This window comes from Ursus maritimus, unplaced genomic scaffold (genome assembly GCF_017311325.1).
Source record: "Ursus maritimus isolate PB19 unplaced genomic scaffold, ASM1731132v1 scaffold_9, whole genome shotgun sequence".
In the NCBI taxonomy this organism is placed as follows: Eukaryota; Metazoa; Chordata; class Mammalia; order Carnivora; family Ursidae; genus Ursus; species Ursus maritimus.
The window spans coordinates 65,878,096-65,903,293 of NW_024427107.1; the positions used below are offsets into that span (position 1 = coordinate 65,878,096).

General features: G+C 46.6%; 2 long non-coding RNA genes across 2 annotated transcripts in view; both read left to right on the top strand.

Annotated features, from left to right (window-relative positions):
• The window catches only part of LOC121101742, a 36,368-nt gene extending 17,297 nt beyond the window's left edge, over nt 1–19,071 (top strand). The window contains exon 3 of the long non-coding RNA XR_005833776.1: nt 19,018–19,071. This is a non-coding gene — a long non-coding RNA (uncharacterized LOC121101742). The remainder of the gene's footprint in view (nt 1–19,017) is intronic.
• LOC121101743 lies at nt 19,068–20,579 on the top strand. Its single transcript, XR_005833777.1, has 2 exons — nt 19,068–19,205; nt 19,846–20,579. It is a non-coding gene; the product is annotated as an uncharacterized LOC121101743 (long non-coding RNA).
• The last annotated feature ends 4,619 nt before the right edge of the window (nt 20,580–25,198 follow it).

Below are 25,198 nucleotides of genomic sequence, written 5' to 3' on the forward strand. Positions count from 1 at the left end.
TCTTTCTTCCTGATGCCCCTCCCTCTCCCACCCCATTCTCCTCCTGCTAGGGATCTTTTGTGGTCCCCTCCAAATGCCATCTCTTCTTCGAAGACTTCCTGAGTCCTGGGCTCAGAATTGTTCCTTCCTTTGGCACCTAGAGTCCATGACTTGTATGTTGCCATTTTTCACATTCTACCTTGTATTTTATGTTAGTTGCACCTGTTTGTCCCCTCACTGGACCGAAAGCTCCTTAAAGGTGTATTTACCCCAGAATATTTACCTCTGCATTTCCCACAGCACTTACAGTGCTGTGATCCAGGCCTCTCCCAAGCTTTAGTTCCACTGTTTATTAGCAGTGTGATCTTGGATAAGTCACTTTATCTCTGAGACCTGGAGTTGTTTCATCTATAAAATGGGGTAATGATTTTTATTGCATAGGATAATTGTGAGGATTAAGTAAAGTACCTCGTTAGCACTCAATAAACATTAGTTGCCTTCCTCCCTCCTCTGGTCTCTGGTTCAGAGAGATTGTTGCAACATCGTGGGAGAGCATCACCAAGGGAGGAGTGCGGCAGTTTTCCCATGGGTCCAGAGGAAGTACTGGGTGCACGTGGGAGATCCCATCTGTGCTGGTTTGCTGTGCGCGCCTGCGGAGAGGCAGGATATCAGCGTTATTGCATGGAGCCTTGGGTATCAGTGGTCGTCACTGCCACCCGTTCCTATCCGAGCATTTTTGACAACTTCCACGGAGTACTCATCCTTAATGTAAACAAAAAGAAAATGCTGCAAATGATTTGCAAAAACAAACTCAATTGTATGAATCTCCTTGTTTAAGATTACGCCCTAGGGGCGCCTGGGTGGCACAGCGGTTAAGAGTCTGCCTTCGACTACTGGGTGTTTACCCCAAAGATACAGACGTAGTAAAGAGAAGGGCCATATGCACCCCAATGTTCATAGCAGCAATGTCCACAATAGCTAAATCATGGAAGGAGCCGAGATGCCCTGCAACAGATGACTGGATTAAGAAGTTGTGGTCCATATATACAATGGAATATTACTCAGCAATCAGAAAGAATGAGTTCTCAACATTTGCTACAACATGGACGGCACTGGAGGAGATAATGCTTAGTGAAATAAGTCAAACAGAGAAAGACAACTATCATATGATTTCTCTCATCTATGGAACATAAGAACTAGAATGATCAGTAGGGGAAGAAAGGGATAAAGAAAGGGGGGGTAATCAGAAGGGGGAATGAAACATGAGAGACTATGGACTATGAGAAACAAACTGAGGGATACAGAGGGGAGGGGGGTGGGGGAATGGGATAGACCGGTGATGGATAGTAAGGAGGGCATGTATTGCATGGTGCACTGGGTGTTATACACAACTAATGAATCATCGAGCCTTACATCGAAAACCGGGGATGTACTGTATGGTGACTAACATAATATAATAAAAAATCATTATTAAAAAAAAAAAAAAAAATCTTAAAAAAAAAAAAAAAGATTACGCCCTAAACCAAGGTGCGCTTGCAGGGAGAGAAGAAGCAGTGGTCTGCCAATGAGTCTTTTCCTTTCTGACCTGTCACTGCTCAGTCTATGTACAGAATCTATAGTATGAGATTATAAGGGTCATCGTGATGGCTATGGTCATCCCGGTCATCACCGGCAGCAGCAGCCTCTTCCCCCTCATCGTCGTCACTGTCTTTTGGGCACATCCCCACCTCCTTACCTCTCATGCCATTCTATATAGACCCTGTCTGCGTGCATAGCCTCGCAGCTCACTGTACCGCTTTTATCCATACTTGATTCTTCCAGCAGCCCCGCGAGGCAGGTGGAGAGACTGCCATCATGTGAGTGGGCAAGGAATTGAGGTGCAGAGAACTTGGGTGACTTGTTCAAGTCACAGCCCAGGCTGGGAGTAGAAGCGGGATGGGCAGGGCTGGGGCGGAATCTCAGGGGGTTTGAAGCCTGCAGCGGGCTGTTTGACAGAGAGGACAGCCTTGTTTCTTGGCAGAATGTCACCGTGATATCTGAGGATTTTTTACAGCATTGCTGAAAGTCAATCCCTTTTTCTACTTCATTTTGGTTCTTGGAGTACTTACTGTGTGCCTGGGTCTGTACGTGCTGGTCTCATGAATAAAGATTACAGGAGCATGTGAGGAGTAGTAATGAGATTGCCCTTGGGGTTATGTGGCTGGTGTGATTTCTGGAATATTCTACAGATGCCCCCCCTTCTTGCCTTGGCATACAGGTGTGTAAAATTGCAGGAACATATATGTTTGTCCTCTGTGGAAGTGCTAGGGACAGAACTTTTCTGTCTCTACTCATGTTTCCATGCGAAGAGCAGAAATGTCATCCTACTGGGGATACTGGGAAGGACTGGTGTTTATTGGGTCACATCTGTTTGTTGAGCAGGGTTAACATCCTAAGCCTTTGTGTTGCTTGCTTTCTTCTGGACCCACCTTGATTCTGACCTGGTTCCTTGCACTTTTACTTTTTCATGCTTTAAACTGTCCTCTCTCTGGAGGTGTTTGGGGGAAAATTCTTGTCCAAAGAACAGAGGTGTTTTCCCTTTCTGTGCCAGCCTCTTAATGAATTTAAAAAACTAGCCAGGCCGGGTGTGAAAGGTTTAGAATTCCAAGAGACATATATCAGCAAACGGATTTTTCAACAAGACCCCTTCCATTCTCTACTCAAGATACTATTGGGATATAATCAGGCATCACCCGCATTGCATTTTCTGCTCTCTGCTGCAGAGATTTCTTTTCTGGGATTGTTTCCTGGACAGTGAAGACCACCCCCTCCCTGCTTCCCCACTCCCACCCACCCTCACCTTAGGAGGGGAGAGGAGGCGGCTCCTTCATGGTCGAGGACCTAAGGCATACCTTGGTCACTGTTTGCTTAGGGGCAAGGTGACCTGGCTTCCTCTTTTATACTTGAGACATTTATGCTTCGACAACAATGGCATTCAATTGCTATTTCTTCTTTCACATTGGGGGCCCTGGGAGCCGGGTTTCCTCTAATCTCTAATGGGTTTATTACAGAGTAGCAGGCAAGGAGGGGAAAAAATCTCATGATGTACAACAAGATATAGAGACTTTGAAGAACACCTCGTCTTTTATTCCCTTCTCTTTATTGTAATATCCACAAATTATCTCTTGGGAAAGGAGGAGTCCCAGGCTTGATGTACTGTATTCTCTTAGAGTTTGTCAAATCCATATTTTTCTCAAGAAAAGGATGGAAAGTCTCGTGGCAGGTGGCCATGGTTGAACTTCTAAGTCTGGGTACCTGTGGGGAGCCCCATCAACGTTAGTACTCTGATCTGGGGGTGCTGTGTGTGTGGGGTCCCTTTGGTGGGAGGTAGGGGTGCAGGGGCCATGTGCTCAAACCCAGCTGCAGGTCATAGTCACCCTGACCACTTGCACCAGAATCCCTGGACGTGGGCCCAGACACTGGGATTTTTAAAAAAAGCTTCCCATATCCCAAATACGGATGTGATTGCTTATCCATAGTCTAATATGTAATATGAACCACTGCGCTGAAGCAGTCTCCCGTTCTAAAGATTGTTACAAAACATTTAAATAAAGTGAGTATTTTTTGTTGCTACGGTTCCTTCTACCTATCATCCAGTAGGAATAAGAACCTAGTGGAAGAAGTACCTAGTATCTACCAGAAGTACCTGGTACCTTGTGGGAGAAGTACTTGGCATCTCGAAGGAGAAGAAAGGGTGAGCAATGGTACTCCCCCGCTCCAACACCTCCTCAGAGCCTGGAGTTTATAGAGCGTCATTCACCATGTGATCCTCACCCCAAGTCTTCAAAGTAGGCGCCGCCGGTCCAGTAGAATTCACATGAAGTTTAGCGACACGCCCAAGGTTCACATGGTAGCTAAAGGTCGAACCAGGATTTGAATGCAGGCTTGCTTGGCCCCCAAGTCCAATTTCTTTGCTCCCTACCTGGATAGTACCCAGCAGGTCGGGTCCTTCACTCCCCCTACAGCCCTTACAGTGCCTTTCCTTCTCTGAGGCCCTGGAGGACAGGATCTGTTATAACCTCTCTCTCCAGATTGCCTTGGGAACCCCCAGGGCCAAGAGTGCTTTCCTTCTAATTCGAAGGACTGCCAATATTCCCCCAATTCCTCAATGTCAGCCTCCAAAAGAATCCCCCAGCGGGCCCCACACAGAAGCAGCATAACATTTTTTAAAAAAAATCTGTATCCTGATTTTCAGCTCGGAAAGAACAGTCCCCATTACCACAGCTCCCCCTGAACTGTCATTTCTCAGAATCCCTCGAGAACGTGGGACTGTGATCTTCCTGAGACACAGAACTGCAGATATTTGCAATGCTTTCCAACTGTTCCCCCTGGGTTGCCCTGTTCTCCTCGGCTGGGTGACCACGTCAAGGGGCGAGGCAGCCTAAGGAGGAAAGGTAACAGGGCTTCTTGGTCTCCGTGAAAAGCCAATTATACAGAAACTGTGCAAGAAGGTGGGCTCAGGGGCGCCTGGGTGGCTCAGTCGTTGAGCGTCGGCCTTCGGCTCAGGGCGTGATCCCAGAGTCCTGGGATCGAGCCCCGCATCGGGCTCCCTGCCCCACTGGGAGCCTGCTTCTTCCTCTCCCACTCCCCATTTGTGTTCCCTCTCTCACTGGCTGTCTCTCTCTCTCTGTCAAATAAATAAAATCTTAAAAAAAAAAAGAAGGTGGGCTCAGCACAAGCATAGTGACATACACTCAAGGGTTTCGAGTCACAGGAAACGCCGTCTGTATCAATAGTATGATCTGACCTCCCTCTCCCACGCACACCTGATGTGACCCTAGGGCGTATTCCTGCAGGTGGTCCTGTTGTGCTGAAAGTCCATTCCATCTGGGAATCATGGTCCATGAGGATGGGCTTCGAGAAGGAGGCGTACAGATTGGAAGGTGCTCGGAAGACAGCAGCCGGCGTGGTAGAGGGATTTGAGATAGTGTATGGCAACGGAAAGAAAACTAGGGCAGTTTGCAAAACTCAGAGCGGACTCAGGAGAGACCAGCAGGTGCCTTCTCAGGGCCCCCGGGGCTGCTGACAGCGTGTCAGGCGAGGCCAGGCTGTGCTGCCGTCAGTAAAGGAGCCGCACAGGTTGCAGGGGCTTAATACACACAATAGTTGACCTCTCGCTCTGCTAAAGCGCCCTGCAGATTCCGAGCTCTCTTCCATTTAGCGGTAACACCATCTGCGACGTGGAGCCTTGGTGACAGCTGCCGTGAGGACAGAGAGAGAGAGAGAGGGAGGAGGGTATCAGCTTCAAGTTCCCTCAGTCTGGATGTGACAAAACCATATGACCAGTGAAACCAAAACCATTTACTATCTGGCACTTTGGAGACGAAGTTGGCCAGTCTGACATAGAAAATCAGCCGGCTTCCGAAATCTTTCCTTTTCTTTATTTAACAGGATTTCTGGAACACCATATGGCAAACACTGTTTTAAGTGTTTTATGAATATAAACTCCTTGAATCCTTATAATAACTCCATGAGGTGGATATTATTATCCCCATTTTTCAGATCAGCATGTTGATGCCTGGAGACATTAAATGAGTTGTCCAAAGTCCCATAATTCGTGTGTGGCCGACCCAGGATTCAAAACCAGGCACGGGGTTCCAGAATCCTTGCTCTACCCACTGCCCTCTGCGTGCCCTGAAAGCTAGCTACAAAAACACAGGCCTGAGGTGCTTGGGGGTGCGGAGAGGTCAGGATGCATGGGGATCATCAGCTCACGGGGAAATAGAGCTGGAAATGGCTCTGAGAGCAGTAAAGCCAATGCCCTCCTTTATCAGAGGACATGGTAGGGAAGGGAGGTGTTCAAACTTTCCCAGCAAGCCCTGCTCGCTCTAGGAGGTTAAAGGCTAGTGAGGGGTGGCTGGACGGAAACTCTTAAGTGACAACAATGAAGGTTTTCTTATCATGGAGATTGCAGAACAGACACACAAGTAGAGAGAACAGTTTCGCGGACCCCCACGTCCTTCCCCCAGGTTAACGATTCCTGACGTTTGGCCAATCTCCTTTCACCTGTCACCTGTCAAGAATGTTAGAGTGGGGGGTGGAAGTTTTAAAATAAATCCCAGACATCCTGTTACTGTACACACAGATACCTCCGTGTCCAAATTCATTTTGGTGGAGGCTTTGGGAGAGAAAGTGAGGCGTAGATCAGTCCTACGGGCAGAGTCGGCCCCTGTGACTGGGGAGGGCCCTGCTGTTTTCCACTACTGTCAAAGGAAGGTTTGCACACACGCATTCCTCCCTGCCCCTCGATTCCCTCCTCTGTGAGTAATGCCAATGCCTGCCAGACACAGGGCTCCTGGTGGAAAAAAACACCGTGGGGGATGCTGTCTGCAACCAGGATGAGAAAGAAAGTATCTTGAGTGGATCCCTTACTCACAACCGTCCTCCTTTTCTGAAAGCAGCCTCCTGCCTGTGTGGGGTCTCTGAGCCCTGCCGGGTGGGTACCCATGTCAGCTGAGTCACGAGTGTCCTTCCTATTATCTTAGTTAGCTGAGTGTGTCATTTTCCAGCAGTGTGACTCACCCCTTGAAAGGAAAACAAAGAGGCTGGAGAGGGGAGCCTCTCATCAAACCCTCACAGCCCCTCCTTTGGAAGTGAAATGTTTCCCTCTGGACTCCCATCTAAGTACCCAAAAGAGGGGGTGTGGCAGGTCGAGGTGTGTTTGGCCTCTTGGGAGAACCACTGGGCAGAAGGTGCCAGAGTCTGGGTGGGGGCTAGGCAGCCTCACAGAATTCTGGGAACTCTGCTCCCACTCTCCGACCAGCCTGCTGGGTCTTCCCAGAGAGTGTGTTCTTCATCGCACTGGACTGGGTCCTTCAACAGCCCAGGACAGAAAGCTCTCTACCCGGCTCCCAAAGAGACCTCCTCCAGAGCAGCCAAGGTGGGAAGCAGGAGGCAGACCACTTCCTTGGGCCCTGGAGCACGCCCACGCTTTGTCCACCCCACGCTTGATAATAACAGCCACCCCTATATACGGTTGGCCCCCTGTGTCGGGCACGGGTGCTGCGCTTGGTCCCCCGTGACCATACCAGATTGGAAGGGAGCCAGGGAATCTATCTACATTATCTCCGGGCCAGGACAGACACTGGACCTCCCACTTCCTCTGTAGACCCCCACCTTCCTATCACCCCTTCCTTAGCTACATTTTCCTGTTGATTTTTAGTTTAACAAATGCTCATAGAGCACTAACCTGCCAGACACTATTTAAATACTTTATAACTACGAGCTTATTCTAACCTTCATACTGAGCCTTGGAGGCAAGTAGCATGATCCCCATTGTACAGGTAAGGACACTCAGGCACAGAGAGGTAATCGCCCAAAGACTACAGCTAATATCGTAGAGGCGAGAGTCTACTAGCCTAGCTACAGAGTCTGGGTCAGAATCGCTAGGCTCTGTCATCTCATTTAAGTCTTACAACCGCCCTGCAAGATAGGGATTATTCCCATTTACTCAGGATGCTGCGACTCAGAGAAGTTAATTTTGCTCGAGGTCGCACAGATAGAAGCGATAGGGTGGCAGGTAGAATTCGCTTTTGTCTGACTGCAAGGTGACACGGACTCTGCTAACTGCTCAGACCGTGAAGGAAGAATGTTCTCCCTTTATGGGTGTGTATGGCACCAGTGTTTTCCTTAAATCTCCTGTAACCAGTCAGGAGCCCCACCCCCCACCCCCATTACCTGAATTCTTTCTCTTTCATTTTCTTCCTTTATCACTACCTGTCGCAGTGTTTGGACCCTCTAGTTGAGTGTCGAACGGCCATGCTACTCATCAAGAGTGTATTGTATTGTCTTTGACTATAATGGGAGTGCTGCTAATGTTTTCTTCTTTCTTTTCCAAGGACAGTGGTTTATTGTGTCTCTTTGGGGTCCAGGCAGAGCCCTGCGTCGGGAGGAAGATGGTGGAGCTGACTATGGCTCTGCCTCTAGCTTCCAAGAGAACTTGGACAAGTTCTGTAACTTCTCTGATCTTCAGTGTTGACATGTAGAGTTGGACAAAATTTAGGGTTGGCTGATAAAATTTTTTAATTTCTTTTTTTTTATCCTCTTGTTGGATATACCCTTTAAGAATAATATAGTGTCCTTCTGTAACTCTAACTACAGTCTTTAGCTTAAAATCTAATTTGTCTGATATGAGAATTGCTACCCCAGCTTTCTTTTGAGGTCCGTTGGCATGAAAAATGGTTCTCCATCCTTTCACTTTCAGTCTGGATGTATCTTTAGGTTCAAAGTGAGTCTCTTGTAGACAATGTATGGATGGGTCATGTCTTTTTGTCCAATCTGCAACCCTGTGGCATTTATAGGAGCATTTAGGCCCTTCACATTGAGAGTGATTATTGAGAAATACGATTTTAATGTCGTTACGTTGCCTGTGAAGTCCTTGTAATTTGTTGGTTTTTTTTTTTAAGCTGCGGGATATTTTAGTTATAAGCAATCTTAAAAGTACCTCCAAATACAAAATAGGTACCATACTTACTAGTGTACCATGAGGGCCACGGAGGGCTCTGCAGAACTTCAGTTTGGAAATCACCGGATCAGGTAATAACAAACTGCATGATTATGTGAAGCCAAGAGGATTAGTCTGAGGTAAAATATTACCACACATTTGGTGGCTTAGAACAACAGAAATGCATTCTCTTACAGTTCTGGAGACCAGAAGTTCAAAATCAAAGTTTCGGCAGAGTCATATTCACTCCAAAGACCATAGGGGAGAAACCCTCTGCCTCTTCCTGAACTTCTGACGGCTCTGGTAGTCCTCGGCATTCCTTGGCTTGTGGTTGTCTCATTCCAATCTCTGCTTCTGACCTTCTCCTTCACATGACCTTCTCATGACCGTCATGTGACCTTCACATGACCTCTGTGTTCTCTATCTTCTCTTTTCTCTCTTACAGGGACACTTGTCATTGGCTTTAGGGTCCGCTTGGATAATCCAGGATGTTCTCAACTCAAGATCCTTAACTTACATGTGCAAAGAACCTTTCCCCAATAAGATCATAGTCCTAGGTTCTAGGGATTTGGATAAGGACATATCTTTTGGGGCCACCATTCAATCCACTGCAATCCGTAAAAATTTTAAGTATCCACTATGTGCCTGGCACCGTGCTAAGCATGCCAGACCACAGAGATCATTAAGACAAAAGTACTACTCCCTGGAAGCCTCTAGGCTCATTTGAGAATCTCTATTTAATTTCAGGTCTTAGCAGTGAGGCTTGGGTGCCTCCTTCTTCCTTTTAAAACCAGGTTTGTGGAGATATAATTTACATACAGTAACCTTCACCCTTTTTAGGTATACAGCTGACGAAGCAGGCTTAGAGAGGTAAAATAATTTGCTCCAGGGTACACAGAGAGGATGTGGCAGAGGCTGGGATTTGAACCTACATTCCCGATCACAGGAACCTGCGTACCAGCCCATCAGACTACCTGGCCTCCCCTCTTCCTCTTGGTGCCTCCAACTCCTCACCTGTCAGACAAAGAGCCTGGCAAGGTGCTTTCTAGAAGATCTTAGAGCTCTGACATTGGACACTGCCGTGGCAAAGTGCAGAGAACCCTTCAGTGCGAGGAGAATCTTCCCAAAATGGAAATTTGTATGGCTCCTAGAAGCAGCTAGCTGATTTGTGTCTCTGTGCCCGTTAAATGGATTTATAGCTCATGATACCTCATTTCGATTTAACGAATCCTCACAAAATGGACAAGTGATTTGAGTGATTCCATGAAGGGACTACAAGCTGAAGATCATATTAATGAGGCCAGCCCAAGGGAACGGCAGGAGGATGGCTAGGTTGCTACTTCTGCAAGTCTGAGCACTTGATGCTCTTTAGCAAATGGCTGGATAAAAATAATGGCAGGCGAATCACATCAATCACAGAATTGGTCAAAAGACTCAAAAAATTATTAAGAAGACTCTTTGAAATATGGTCTTTCATCCACTGCGGTTAATGACGAGTCTGTCCTTGTGTCTTGACATAATCGATGAAGGTGCGAAGCCATTGTAATTAGCAAGACATTAAGAATTTTTTCCCAAATGGTTAAAGTCATGATATACTCAGCCCAGCCCTTTACACTTTTTGGTGACATTTGATAATTTTGAATTTGTTACTTAAGAGTGAAAGTGAGAAGCCGTAATCCATTGGTCAAATGCTTGCTTCTCTTGCTACGGTAATAACGGCTAAAGAAGTATCTGAACACGACCTAGCGACACATTCAAATGGACTCCTTGGTCGTTGAATATTGTTGGAAGATGCATAGCATCTGTGGCCGAAAAGTTGAAGGAACATTAAAAAAATAATTCAGTGTGGGAGATTTGCTATGCAATTGGTGGAAAGTACAGATCTTTCCAACACATTTCAGCTTATGCTCTTTCTAGATTGTTCATTTCAATAATGAAATACATTGAAGGACACTTTCTTGTGAGCTCTTAAAGGAAAGATGTACCAGAAGAAATTACATTCTCGACAGTAAATGAGTTTCTTAACAAACTCAATGTTCTGGGTATTTATATTGGGTGGGAGGGGAAAAAAATAGACACATTTCATGAGCTAGCCCCTTATGTGAAATTTTTTGCTGCATTGTCCATAGCAAACTATTTAAGTCAGGAAGTTAAAGCCACAAAAGCACAGAACACAGTAGGATCTCACTGATGTGGATCATTACACAGAGGCAAGAAGTTTAAAACATTGCAGAATCTTTATATTACTGAATAATTAGACAGGGAGTATGCCTGGAAATGCTTTATTCAAACAGGGCTTCCCTTAGTGTCTTCTGGCCAAGTATTTGAATAGCGAGTCAATAAAATCAAGCGTTCAAATTATTTGATCTTTTCCAGGCTGATAAGTGGCTGTCAGGAATAAGCTATAGCAGATACATTGGGGGGAAAAAACCCCACAAACCTGCACGTAAGTTGTCCCCTCAGGGTAAATGTCACAACTTAATAATGAGACAGTAACTGCCTTTCCAAGAAATGGGTAAACCACAATGAGAGACCATCATACATGCACCAAAATGGCTAAAATGAAAAAAGACAGACAATACCAAGAGGAGACAAGAATGCAGAGCACCCCAGAATTCCCTCAGTGGTGGGAGTGTCAGTTGATGGAACGAGTCAGACAACTGTTTGGTAGTATCTAAAAAGCAGAACATAAGCAAAACCCAGTGACCTAGCAACTGCACTCCAGGCATACACCTGACAGAAGTACAAACACGTTGTCCAGCAGACAGGCACTGAAATGCACATAGCAACAGTGTTGCTAATAGGCTGGAATTTATCCAAATGCCCTTGAAAAGCCAAAGGGATAAAGTTATTGTTGTGCATTCACACAAGACAATACTCTATGCAATGAGAGTAAGTGATCCTGATACAGGGAATCTCACAAATCAAATTTTGAGCAAAATGAGCCAGACACGCAAAAAGGTGCCTCCTGTATGATTCTACTTAACGTGAAGTTTAAACAAACAAATAAACGAACAGGCCAAACGAACCTGAAAGCTAAGATAATGGTTACCTTTGGGAGGGTGGAAATAACTGGAAAAGCCACCAACGGGCTTTTGATAACGCGCCTGCAGGTACTGTTCTGTTTCTAGTTCTGCGTCTTTAACTGGGTGTGCTAGTTAAATGCAAATACACTGATCTGTACACTTGTGATGTGTACATTTTCCTGTGTGCATTTTGCCCTTGAATACAAAGAAAAAAATGATACCTTTCCCCTGAAGACCGGGTTTGAGCACTGACGATTTAAAACATTTCCAGCGTTATCATTGTTAAAGATGGCGTATGTAATGGAGGTCTCTATTCCTGGAAAGACTGGAACAGAATATCGTAGTCTGTTTCAAGTTTCCAAATGTTATTGATGTTGAAGGAGTTTTGTTTGTTCCCTTTTGTTTTTAATTCCAATAAATTGTGGGGAAAATGGATTGTTATCAGGGAGTTATCAGGTAGTGTGGAAATTTACTAGCCAAATTTCACCAAGAATCTTTGCATAATTGGTAGATAGAATTGAAAAATGAGCATCATGACTGAGTAAGGTAACAATGCTGTGTTTCTTTCATTTAAATTAATGCATCTTCATGAGGCGTCTTTTCTAGCAATGACAGGCACTAAAAGCAAGTGTCAGAACAAACTGAATTTAGGACCAAACTGTTAGCCCACCACGTCATACAGATTAATCCAAGGTTGAAAAAATGTAGAAAAGCCTATTCAAAATCACATTGATCTCACTAAAAGCATTTTTATTATATCAGTAATTTTCTGAAAGCAAAAAGTAGAATAAAAATTACTAAACATTGTTTAATTCATCTTGATTTCCACCTTTTAAATAGCCATTTTATGTATATTTTATAATACTGATGATATATTAGAATAATAGTATGTATATATAAATTAAAAATACATACACATACACTGAAGGTCCATGCTTGAAATTTTGTCGTTGACAGGGTGCTCCATCCAAAAAAGCTCAGGGACTGCTGGACTACACCAGCATTTAGCCTTTAGAAATAAGTTATTTTAGTTCATGTGGGTCAGGAACCAAGGAGATGAAGTTTTGAATCCTAACTGTGCCACTTACTAACCATGGGATTTTGAGGAATTAGTCAATGTTTCCGGATCTAGGTGTTCTTGTTAGTAGAATAGGAAGTTACTACCTGTCTGGAAAAGTTTGTCACGGTAATAAAATGAGTCAATATACGTAAATTTCTTAGTACCTTGATTGGCTTCTGAAGGTTTAATCAACGGCCAGTACTCCTGTCATGTAGACATGTACTAGTGTTTTGCAAACTTGCCTCCTGATAAGGGTCTCCAGCGTGCTTAGGAAAAGGTTTGGGTCTCACCTCAGATTTTCTGAATGAGAATCTTCATGGGTAGAACCTTGGAAGTTGCATCTGTAGAAGGTCCCTCTTAGGATGAAGCCAGCTTGAGAAACACTGATTTAGAAGACGCTAAAGCTCTCTTCCCTCTAACGATCAGCTCCATGTATGAGTCTTACCTCCTAAGAGCCAGGAACTCCCACAGGACCATCTCTGTCCTGCACAGCGTCCAGCAGGGAGCTCTATAAACCCCTGCAGGGAGAAGGCCAGGGTGAAAGCTCCATGTCTGGGATGATAAGCAAAAAATGGGTCCTAGTTGGTGGAGCATAGCAATGGAGAGACTGGGAGAGGCAACATGCCGAGATCTCCACAGGAGAGAGGCAGCATGAAGAAGCAAGAGAAACTTCCCCCTTGGGCTTGGGTGCAGAAGTAGGACTAGCTCCTTGGGGTGCTAAGTGGGAGACGTTGGAGGCAAACCATGGTGCCCAGGCACACTGGGAAGGCTCTGTGTCCTAAGTCCTATGTCCAAGGTGGGAGCTGACCCCAACTGACCAATAAAATTACCCAGGTCTGGGGTAAGATAGACTTGGTGCTTTACTATTTGACCTTCTTGATGAAGATCCATACATTCTTTTCCCATTGATTTAGGAGAGATTGGTCCTTGAGGGGGGGCTTGTCCTGTGCATGAGGAGAAAGTGGGCTAGAAGCATGGGAGGTGCCTGCCTATTCGGGTTTACCCATACTAGGTGCTTAATGAATGCATGCACATTCTGGGTGCCGTTGGGTCGTCACTCTGAATCTTGTCATTTTGTCTCCCGCGCACCCACTGATTTCCCCTGTTCCCCTCCTTGCTCCTGCAAGGAAGGCTGTCCGGTTGGGCAGCACTGAGCCGGCGCTCTTCCCCAGCACAAATGCTCTGCTGTGTCCTGACAGCCCTGAGTTGCCCTCGGTTTGAAGGTGTGGATAATTAAGCTAATGAACACTTTTCCACTGGCTGCTCAAAGCCTCATTAATCTACACACATGTTGCCACAGGCAAATTATGGCACCAAGGGTGGGAGGATCCACAAAAATAACTTCAGAAATTCATTAATCAGACTTAGTCAAGCACGCTGTTCGGAACTGGGAGTTCTTCTCCAGCAGTGGCCAGAGGATTAGATTTTTTTTTCCAGCTACATGAAAGGGACTTCTTAAGCAATATTTCGGAACATCTAGGTTATTGTGCTGGTATTTATGACTCTAGTGGTTGATACTAATGAAATCAGTCCAAAGACTTCCATGTGGAGGGTTCTAGAAATCCTGAGTGGATGATCGGGTTTCCAAGCACACAAGAGGGAAAGTATGATCATGGGATCACACGCCGAAACCTACCCAGCTACACCAGAAGTGGTTCGTGCTACCATATAGTCATCTTCTCCCCAACATTTCACAGGTGTCCTTGGAGTCAGTTTGGAGCTACATGACTCCTGTTAATGGATGGTGAGGGGGCGGGGGCAGGAGCAGGCATGGCTCCAAAGGCCCCTTTTCTGCCATGGCAGCCTCAGAGGCCACCCTTCCAGCTGGCAAAATAGCAAGATGGAAGAGAACTGTTTGACCCATATTAGATTTACATGTGTGAAGAATAAAGTATATGATAAGCCATGGAGATTTCCTTATTTGCTAACTTAACAGAGTCGGTTGCATCCTGGCCAATATGGCGACCACTTAAGGCTAAGGGGTGTTTTTTGGAATATGGTGATTAGGTGAGTTGTCTCGTAATGTCCTCATGAGCAGAGTATCTGAATTTCAGTATGGCCTTCGACGGGATCTTCTGTGGTAAGTTAGGGTTGTTTAACAGTTTAGTCCGTGGCTTGGGTGAAGGTAGAGATGCCCTGCTTTTTCGGTTTGTGTGTCTCACGGAAGAGGGAGATGCACTGACGATCTTGATTCATAGACTCAGAACTCAAACTCCGGCAGTCTAGAACAATGCGCTTCAAACGACGAGATGGGAGGAAAGCACCACCTAGGGATATGTGACGTGAGATTTGAACTACAGAATCTCAGGAGAGGCGGGATGAGGTCGAAGAGCAATCTGAAAATAGCTGTGAGTGGGCCAGTAACCAGGGCTAGAGACCAACGAAGTACCCTCTAAACTCTAATAATCTCTTATTCCCCAAGTCTCTCCACCTACAGACCTATGCAGGAGGCTGGGGAGTGGGTGGAATGGTGGAGAGAATCAGGAAAGAACACATGGTCTGGAATTCAGTTGAAAAGTCTCCAAATCCTTTAATAAACTTGAAGCCAGGTCCTGCAAAGTTGGCAATAAAAAGGAGAATCTTCGTGAAGAATCTTCGTGGCTGACCTCAGATGACACGGATTTGATCTATTAAGATGGCCAGGAGCTCCTCCTACTGATGAGGTAATGCAAGACCGCAAGCTCAAAGTTACTTTCGGGGATTTAGGAGATCACGTCTGTACGTAAAAATGTCGCCAACTCGGAGGCGCTGTAGACATGAAGAGGATCTGAATTCATTGGAGGTCTTGATCCTGGTTGAAATTTCTGGTGGCTTTCCTCAGACACAATCACTTAGGGACATTCTATCTCACACAACCACAACACTAATAAACGAGTAGGGACTCAGCCTTTTTTCTCTTAGAATTTTATTTTTATTTATTTATTATTTTTTTTAAAGATTTTATTCATTTATTCGACAGAGATAGAGACAGCCAGCGACAGAGGGAACACAAGCAGGGGGAGTGGGAGAGGAAGAAGCAGGTTCCTAGCGGAAGAGCCCAATGTGGGGCTCGATCCCAGAACGCCGGGATCACGCATTGAGCTGAAGGCAGACGCTTAACCGCTGTGCCACCCAGGCGCCCCTCTTAGAATTTTAAAGGTTACATTTCCCCCTTCCACGCTGATAAATTGTTTGACGCTGTGGTGGGCATGCGCCGTTCAGAAGAAAGCACGCTCTCGGCAAAGGTGTGAAGAATCAGGAACCAAAGCGCAGGGTCCCAGCCGTAGCTTGGGTGTGGCCCCGTCTCCCCGGGCTCCACAACCAGGGCCAGAGACTAAGTGTGTGCACGGGTTTAAACAGGGAGCTCAGAGGGGGACAGAGAAATTCTAGACCACAAATACAACGACCCATAACACAACTGGACGACCTCCAAAAAAATCACCAGCCTACAAAACATCAGGAAAATAAACCTCTAAGTCAGAGACAGAGCGACAGGAAATTGTTCTAATTCCTCCATGAAATTTGGCACCACTGATTGAGTCCCAGTGTAAAAGCAACACTGGGGTCAGGAGCATTTTGGAGGGCCATTGGTTCCCTTTTTTGTTCAAATGATGGACAGGAATGGAAAAAAGGGTGTTTCCCCTTTTAATGGAGATCCTTGGGAAAATTCTCAACTGAGTGGCACCCGTGGCAATGTGTTGGAAGGGTGGGGATGTATTTTTCCTTCTTAGGGACCACAAATGAGATGAGAGATCGTGGCCATTGCTCTGCAGCCAGGAACCATTTCCTGAAGATGGGCTGTGTCCCTGCACCAGGGACCAACGAAAGCCAGACAGGGAGCCCTGCCTTAAGGCCCTTCTGTTCGGAATCCTGCTTGATATGTATATTTCCATCAGTAGATCGACGCAAAAACATTCCTTTGTTTTCCAAATGAGGTGAAAGAAAATTGTGATTGGATTTTTCATGAGCTCACAATTTATGCTTCAGGAAAGTGACTAAATCTTTATGCCATCTATCTCCTCCATCCGCCGACCCCCCACCCTGTGCCTGTGCTGGAGCATGTCCAGTAATTCCTCTACGTCCTCCTCTGCAGCTACAGGCATCCCTATCCCCCACCCTGGGGCGGCCCAGAGTCGGGCGTCGCTGGGGCTCAGGACCACATGGGCATCAAGTATCCTGCCTTTAGCGAGAGGGCTGGAAGCAGTGAGGGAAATATTAAGCACTACATTTGAGAGGGAGCAAAGGGCATGTGACATGTGTGACTGGTATCTTTTTCTTGGTGTCCTATCATTGTCATTTCCAAGATTGGGGACCTTACAAAAATGCTTCAACAGGTAAAGAGAGCAGCCTGAGTGGTGTGGCCGCAAGCAGAGAGGTAGCTACTATCCACACCACGGAACAAGGGACTGGGATCGTGCCCTTGACCTCTGGTCTTTAGTGGGGTCAGTGTGATGCACTTGTCATGCTCGAGTTCCTATTTCAGTTCTGCCACTTCCCAGCAGTAACTTTGGACATTATTTTAGCCTCACTTTCCTTACCTGTAAAATGGGAATGTTATCGGGGGGCAGGTGTTGAGAACGTCGTCTGTTGTCATACATATGAAGCACCTGGCATGGGTTAGAACTCCCTTTCTCTTACTCCCAGCTCCGAAGATTTGTTTTATCCTGCTCAGTGACAATGTATAGAGTTTGAATTTGAAGAAAGTTAAGGCGAGTTAAGGAAGTCCAACCTTCTCCTTTTATAAACGAGGAAGCTGAGGTCAAAGCAGTTAAGCCATTTTTTCCAATGTCATGGCACTGACGTCTTGACTTTTTAACCAGTGATGGTTTTATGGTTTGACGTTTCTGTTGAGATCATGGGAGCCACTCACACACGGGCATTTGTGAGCAAGACAATGGTACAAAGTAGAAAAGACCAATCACAAGTATTCGTCCATGTTCCAGCACAGCTATGTGCACACCCGTGGTGGGGGTGGGGGTGGGTTGTCAGTAAATTAACTACTGGAGCTGCTTCAGAAGCATGACTTCCTGGGGACAAAAGTGGACAAGAAACCTCTGGGTATTCTTCAGGGCTTGACAATATGTGTAGTGCAGAATAATTGTGTAGACACAAAGAATATTTACTACGCAGTCGAGGCTTACACAGGAGCTTTCCACAGGAAGACGAAGCTCCTGGTTCTGCCCAAATGTGTGTAAGCAGGTGAATATGAGTAACGTCCGTCAAAGTAACCAATACGTTCCACCACCCGCCACCAGTGGCTCTCTCATGTTAATCCAGTTGATTCTGCCATGGATGGCATACTTCAGCTAATCAAGACAGCCTGGCTCACCAGGAGTCACCCTGGTGAACATAGATGCTAATACGTTTCCAACGATTCCACTCCTGATTTAGTATTTCTTGGATGATCCAGAAGCTTTTCCAGGAGCTAAATGTGTCTGGAAGGTGGCAACTGTGAACACCTGTTCCCAGTGGGTGGCCGACAGAGGGAGTAGGTAGACACGGATGGGCAGACCTTACCAAGGGGGCCTCTGAGGTTGTTCATTGGCTCAAGGTCTCGGATGCTATATGTTACATCTCCATTGGGATGGCAACTCCCACTTGAGCATGCTTTTTTACAAACTGTGCTACTGTGGGATTGTCAAGCCATGCCCTGTTGTTCCCATTTTAAATGAGGAACCTGAGGTGGAGAGCTTTGCTCAAGTTCGTGGAGTGGGTAAGCAGCTCACCTGGGACAACCAGCTGGGTCTCTTGATTCCTGATACAGGGCTCCCTCCCAGGCCCTGGGATCCCTTTCATAAACGATTGGGGCTGAAAGCATCTTGACTCTTTGGATCCCATGAGGTATCCAGGCAACAGATATCATCTTAAGTCCGTGGATCTGTTGTAGAAACCCACAGCCATCCAAGTGGGGCAAGACTCTAACTAAAGCCCCAACATTATTCACAGTAAAAGTGAAAAAACTTAACATTTTGAAATTACAGTGACACAGATGTATGGTTGACATTTTGGTAAATACATACATACAAAAACATATTTACAAAATTCAAGTCACACATAATTCTACAGCCCCAATTATCCACACACTTTTGTGGTATTTCTTTCCTAATTTTTTTCTTAAGCGTAGAACTCTGTTTCCTTTTATATCTTTGTGGTCATGTTTATTATTTTGTATTCTGAAGTTTCATTTATATATGATGAACTTTTCTTCATATAATTCAATATCCTTCAATATATTTTAAATGACTGCATAGTGTAGACAAGCCATAACCTCTGTGAAACGATTCCTGATTTTGAATGTTTAGATGATTTCTAATTTTTGTTAATTTAAATTACACTGTTGCCAACAAGGTCACTTATAGATATGTTCGCATACTTTTATAGAAATCTTTATATTGCTGTCTTATTACTTGCTTTAGACAAATTTCTGAAACAAGCATTTTGAAGGTTATACATCTTTTTTTAAAAAAAGATTTTATTTATTTATTTGACAGAAAGAGAGAGACAGCCAGCAAGAGAGGGAACACAAGCAGGGGGAGTGGGAGAGGAAGAAGCAGGCTCCCAGCAGAAGAGCCCGATACGGGGCTCGATCCCAGAACGCCGGGATCACGCCCTGAGCCGAAGGCAGACGCTTAACCGCTGTGCCACCCAGGCGCCCCTGAAGGTTATACATCTTGCCGGAGTAAGTTTTGAATGTCGTCCGGAGTTCCTGAGCTGTCCCCACCCTTCATCTTGTTCCCTGGACCTGATGCCCGCCATGCGCTGGGCCTCCTTAAAGGTCACGACCTTTGTCAGGCTGGGTCACAGCTCTCCCAGCCAAATCTGCCCTATTCTCTGGACCCTGCTGACTCTACCTTCCCTCTCTGGTGGGGAACTGGGCGGGAAGGGAAATCGGACTCCTGGAAAACCCCTCTGCCCATTAATCCAGCAGCACTTTGCGCTACACCCGCAGCAAGGCCGGCGCTCGTCACGCTCTCCAGAAATCCTGTCCCGTGCCCACCCCGTGGACGGCAAAGGGACACCTCCTTCACCCTCGCACATCTCCGTCCGGGCCACCACCCGGTCTGTGGGGCAGCCTGCCTGCTTTCTAGAGTCATTACTTTCTTGCCCCAGCTCCTTGTTTGCTCAGCAGGCGCTTCAGAGCTCAGCCTCTTAACAGCCCTTTCTCTCAGTTTCCCCATCTGCAGAGTGGGGGCTGGGATTCTGGGCTGACAGCGTGGTGTGGTGAGCAGTGATGAATGTTTTGAGGCGCGTCGAGATCTGTCCATACGCACGGGGAGCTAATGAGGCTGCTGTTGGGCAACCCGCTTTGTTTCCCACAGAGGAGGGATCAGTTCCTAATCCCCGGGCAGACGGTGTCTCCAGGCTGCTTCCTGGTGAACCCAAACAGTGGATTCCCAAGGAGATTTTTTCCTAGTGCTATGCAAGCTCTCAGCTTAACTGGAAAACTCGAAATTCCATTGGAAGCAACTCCAAAATAGGGCCCGAGTCCATCCGTCCACCGGGTAGGGCCACTTGGCAGCTTCCGGAGTAATGTTTGCCTGAACAGAGAATGTACACAGCCTGGGATCCTCAGAGGACGTTCTACGGTTCACGGATGAACTTTCGAGAACGTCTCCCAGTTGTGCCTGTAAGTTGGTGGGTATTTTCTCTTTGTAGCAAGGGATACATTGGGGAAAAAAAATTAGTCACCATAAGAATAACTACATGTGAGAAGTCCTTACGATGTGCCGGCACCGTGGCAACTGCTTTCCCGGAAGTCAAAAGGTTCATCACGACAATGGCCTTGGGATGTTTCTACTTTTATTACCCGCTTTGGACACACAGCATGTGGAGACACAGAGACTTTAAATAGCCTGTCTAAACTTACACAGCCGGGAAGCAGCAGAGATGGGATTTCAATCAGGCAGTTTTGGCTCTGGGGCCCACGCTCCTGTTAACCGCCTGTCATATTTCCTTTCAATACATTTGCGTTTAAGGTACTCATGTGAAGTATGTGTTAAAAATAGATTTATTTAAAGTTATGGAAGCATGATGATGGGAATAAAAATGATGAATAAAAAAATCAGCCAAAAATAGTGAGATGGTAGGAGGAGTTGATGGGCACTAATGATGAAATCAGGTGACCCCCTGGGGAATGTCCCCCAGAGGGTGGTCTGGGGACCCCCCTGTGTCAGCATGTCCTATAAGCTGGTCAAAAAATCCAGATTCATTCAATCAGAATCTGTATGGGTGGAGTCCAAGAATCTCTATTTCTAACCAATTCCTCAGAGCATTCTTACAGATCACGACACATTCCTATGTATCGCCCACACCCCACACCCCTACCCACCAACAACTATAGCCACCACGCCTTGATGTCTGGCTGTCCCACTGGGCTGTCACTCTTTTGGCCTAATGTCAGGGAAAGCCACAGGTAAAGGAACAGAGTGCTAGGACGCATCTATAGTGCTTGGGCCTGTGCTGGGTTGGTACCCAATCTTCACAGCCTACTGTGGGGTACAAATATGTTCATTTTCCAGTTAAGGACATTGAAGCCCACTGAGGTTAAGTGACTCGGTAAGTGGTGGGGCCAGGAGTCAGGCCTGGGAGCATGGGGTTTTTCAGCTGTGCCTTTTCCATCACACTAGCCCACTGAGGCCAGACCTTTAGGGTCAGTGCATCCCACAGACCAGCTGGAAGATGCCGAGTCAAGAAAATGGGCTTGTATTTGGATAACTGCACTAATGCATATATCCAGCCCTTAATGCTAGAGTTTAAAGTTAAAAAGAGGGGGCATCTAAGGCAAGGAAATGTGTCTGCTGCTAGATGTACCCAGTGTTAGGGGAGAGGTTCATGGCTACAGGAGAGAGGAGAGTAGACGCCACTTCTTAGCTGTTGGTTTTGACAAGTTACTCAAATCTCTAAAATCCATTGTCCTCGCAGGGACCACAATAGATCCAATCTTGGCTGGTTATATTCAGCATGAAATAGGCTAGTGAATGTGGAGTGCCTGACACTCAGTGAATGGTCACCAGCTGGAGAACCAGGCTGCGAATTCAGGGAGACCAGACAGGAGCAACCACAGCCAAGGTCAGCCCCGGACAGCACCGCCAGGATGTTGCTGCTGGCACTGTGGACAACTCCTCTGACTTCATGCCATTGCTGGGCTCTCGACACCACTACCTTCTTGAAAAAAGACTAAACCTTTCCTGCATCTTTGTTCCAGCATCTTCGTTCCACAGCTGTCTTTTAGGTCCTTACCAATGTCCTAGATTCAAGGGACAGATGAGGTATTATCTCTCTTGATGGGCTTCCAAAGTGTGAGGTGACTATGGGAAACCCTAATCCCATGGAATTTTCCTCGAAAGGCAGGGAGGGCAGAGTTGATTGTTGGGAAGGAGGGAGGGAGGGAAGGAAAGAGGGAGAGAGAGAGATCCCCTGCATTTCATAAAGCTCACAAAGTCCTTTCTTGTCCAAATTCGCATAATGGAATTGAGGGCGAAGACTGGTAGGAAGTGGCCAAACCCGCTCATAGTGAGGCTCTGAGTGTAGAGTGCCCAAGGGACTGGATATATTAATTTGTTTGTTTATTTGTTCCTTTATTTACCGAGCATACATTGAGTTCACCATGTCTGGGGTTCTAGTGCTGGGCTCCAGGAACATGACGGTGAATATGGCAAGGTTCTTGTCCTATAGGAGGTCCTAGGCTGGTGACATTCAAACATGGAATCCCAAGAGGCAGGAGAGGGATTGAGGAGAGGGGATAGCCTGACTCTGAGAGCTGCACCAGGACAGGATTTACAAATGATGCTTTTGGCCTGAATCTCCAGAGGGTGAGGTGACCTTCTCAAGTTCTGCTAGTTGATCATTGACCAGGGACTTGGGCTGAAGTCTTCACGCTCAATTGCTGACGCCTTTTTTTCACTCTGGGTGCAGCTCTGTGCAAGGTAGAGGGGCAGACAAAGCTTGGAGCAAGGGGTGGGGACTGGGAGGCTTTGGGGTCCTGCCTATTCTACTCACTAGCTAGCTGATATTCATTGGTCTAGAGTCATGTAATTCCAAGACTTACTCTTCCATCTGTATAATGTGGGTGACATGACTTCCTTCCCAGAATTACCGTGAAGACGAATGGAGGACAAATTTAAAAGAACAAAAGTGCCCCTGATAATGGTAGACACACGAGGTGCTTAATAAATGGTAGCTACATCGAAAGAAGCTGAGCTAGGGTGATTGCCTTCAAGGAACTCACTCTCTGGAAGGCGATAGGGTGGGGATAGGATAGGACAGTCGAATGTAGCCGGGCGTGAGAGAGAGAAGAAATAAGCACAAATCTTTTCATTGGATCGGCTGTAAGTAGGATCAGAATTTGGAGAAGAGAGAGCAGAGCGTGGCCACAAGTCAAAGGCTTTCTGGAAGGATCAGTGGGGTGGCCAGGGTGCTGCTTTTGTTCTATAATCAGACTCCATGGGTTCCTATCTGAGTTCTATCCCCCTTAGTAGATCTGTGTTCTTGGGCAAGGAAGTTATTTAATTTCATTAAACCTCAGTCTCTTTTGCTATAAAATGGGTGTAACAGTAGTATCTACTTACTGGGTAGTTATGAGAATTAAATGAGCTAATCCACATAAAGCGGATTAGTGCAATGCCTGGCACTTAGTAATCATGCCGTGAATATTATCCCTGTTGAACCGAGCCCTGAACAATGAATATACAAAACCTTCTTCATCATGGCTGTTGTAAGGATTAAGTGAGACAATTTATGTTAGGCTGGTACACAGCGAGCATTCCTTACGTGCCCTTGCTCTCAAGGGTAAGGGCAATGCCTCCTAGGTCTTTGTATCCCACGTGACCCCTAACACAAGTGTCAGTTTGAATACGAGGAGTTCGGCCGGGAAGTTGACAACGCGTCCAAGGGTAAAGGGAGGCCATGTTAAGTCTGGGAAATGGCACGACTGAAAGCAAAGCAGTGGGAAATAGCCTGCATCCCCAAGGAACTGAAGAAGCCCCTTCAGTCGCTTAAGTCCCCTTTGTCTCCCCCTGGTGGCCATCTGGAGCACACGCAGCGCCCCTCTGAGGGAAGGGAGTCCGTGCTTGAACAAGAAGTGACCATCCAGCCCCACCTGAAGATCCCCAGAACCTGTGCCTTGGCTGTGATTCAGCCCTGCAGGGTGATTCACAACCGGTCTCGACGGCACCGACTGGCTCTTGGTGACATTTCCCAAGCAATAACAAACAGTCGCATAAGAACCAGCCCCGAAACTAAAGGAAGAACTGTTATTTAATCTCTTCTCACTTTATCCACCCAGGGCCTCTGGGACTCTGCCCTTTGACCTCCTCCATCAGGAACTAGAGTGTCATATATTCTCCTTTTTCCTGCGTCCCTTTGGGCAATTAATCATGTAACGATGACAGCAATATTTTGGTTGCTTGCTCTGTGGCAGGCGGGGTTCTAAACTCTCTGAACAGTTACCTCATTCAATCCCTCAGACATCCCTATAGGTTTGTCTATTTTGAGCCCGGTATTTCAGATGAGGAAACTGAGGCACCGGGAAGAACGTGACCTGCCAGAGGTGACACAGCTCATATTTGGCAGAGCCAGCTTTCAAACCCACATGATCGTGCCGAGACCATGTTCCCAACTGCTGTGCCATCAGTCTCCCGGTGAAAAATCTTGGCCCGTTGTCCCTTATCACTGGGTTTGCCTCATACCACTGGGTTTTTGACGCTCCAGCTCAGGGTTAGCTGGCATCAGACAGCTTCTCACAGTTTCCCAACCTCAAAATCGTGGAGAGAAATGGTTTTCAAAGCGTCTCGTTGGGTGCCACCAGCAGAGCTGCTGATGCGGCCGGTCTGGGGGTGGGCCCAGGAATCCGCACGGTACACAGTGGCGATCTCTGGTGCGACACAAAGAACCCAGGTTTGGGGACCACATCTTTTAGTTACCACTTCTCAGATCTTTGGCGAATCACTTTTAGCTTTCCTGTGTCTTTGCTTCCTTGTCTGCAGAAAAAGGACAGGAACCCCAACCTTGCTGGAGTTGTTCTAAGGATTAAATACGTGATTCGTGCTGGACAGCCAGCGCAGTGCCCGATGCACAGCACACATTTCTTAAATGAACTTGCCCTTGAAGATAAGGGCAGCGCTTCCCATTTCTTTGTACCTCTGTGGCCCCCAGCACAGGGTGGTGTCCCCTGGGAGCCTCTTTACTCATACATGCCATGCAAAAATGCGGCATTTGGGACCAGGAATGCACACCTCCCCCTCAGGAAAGCAGTAAGGGGGCGGGGACACTGACTTGGTACAAACAAGCCTTTATACAATGAGGTCAAACCTCAGTTTCTCATCCGAGCAGGGTAGATAAACATGCCCTCCACAAGGATTGCTGGGAGAATCCTCACGGAGGATTTTACACGAGGCTGGCATGTTTTGTTTTTCCAAACATCATCCTTATTACCTAGCCCATTTCTACATGGGGGCTGAGCCGAATTCCGGCCGGGCCAGGGGCTGAGTGGGTGAGCAGGTCCAAGAAGTTGTGAACTGTGTCCTGGATTTCTGGAAGGCAGCTCCCAGGGTGGCAGGGCAGGGCAGGGATGGCTCTCAGAGAACGCAAAGCTATGTAGGGAACGCAAATACTCTACAGTAGGGGATGCTTCCGTTCTGATGTACAAGAAAAGGCAGGAACATCCAGGGAGGC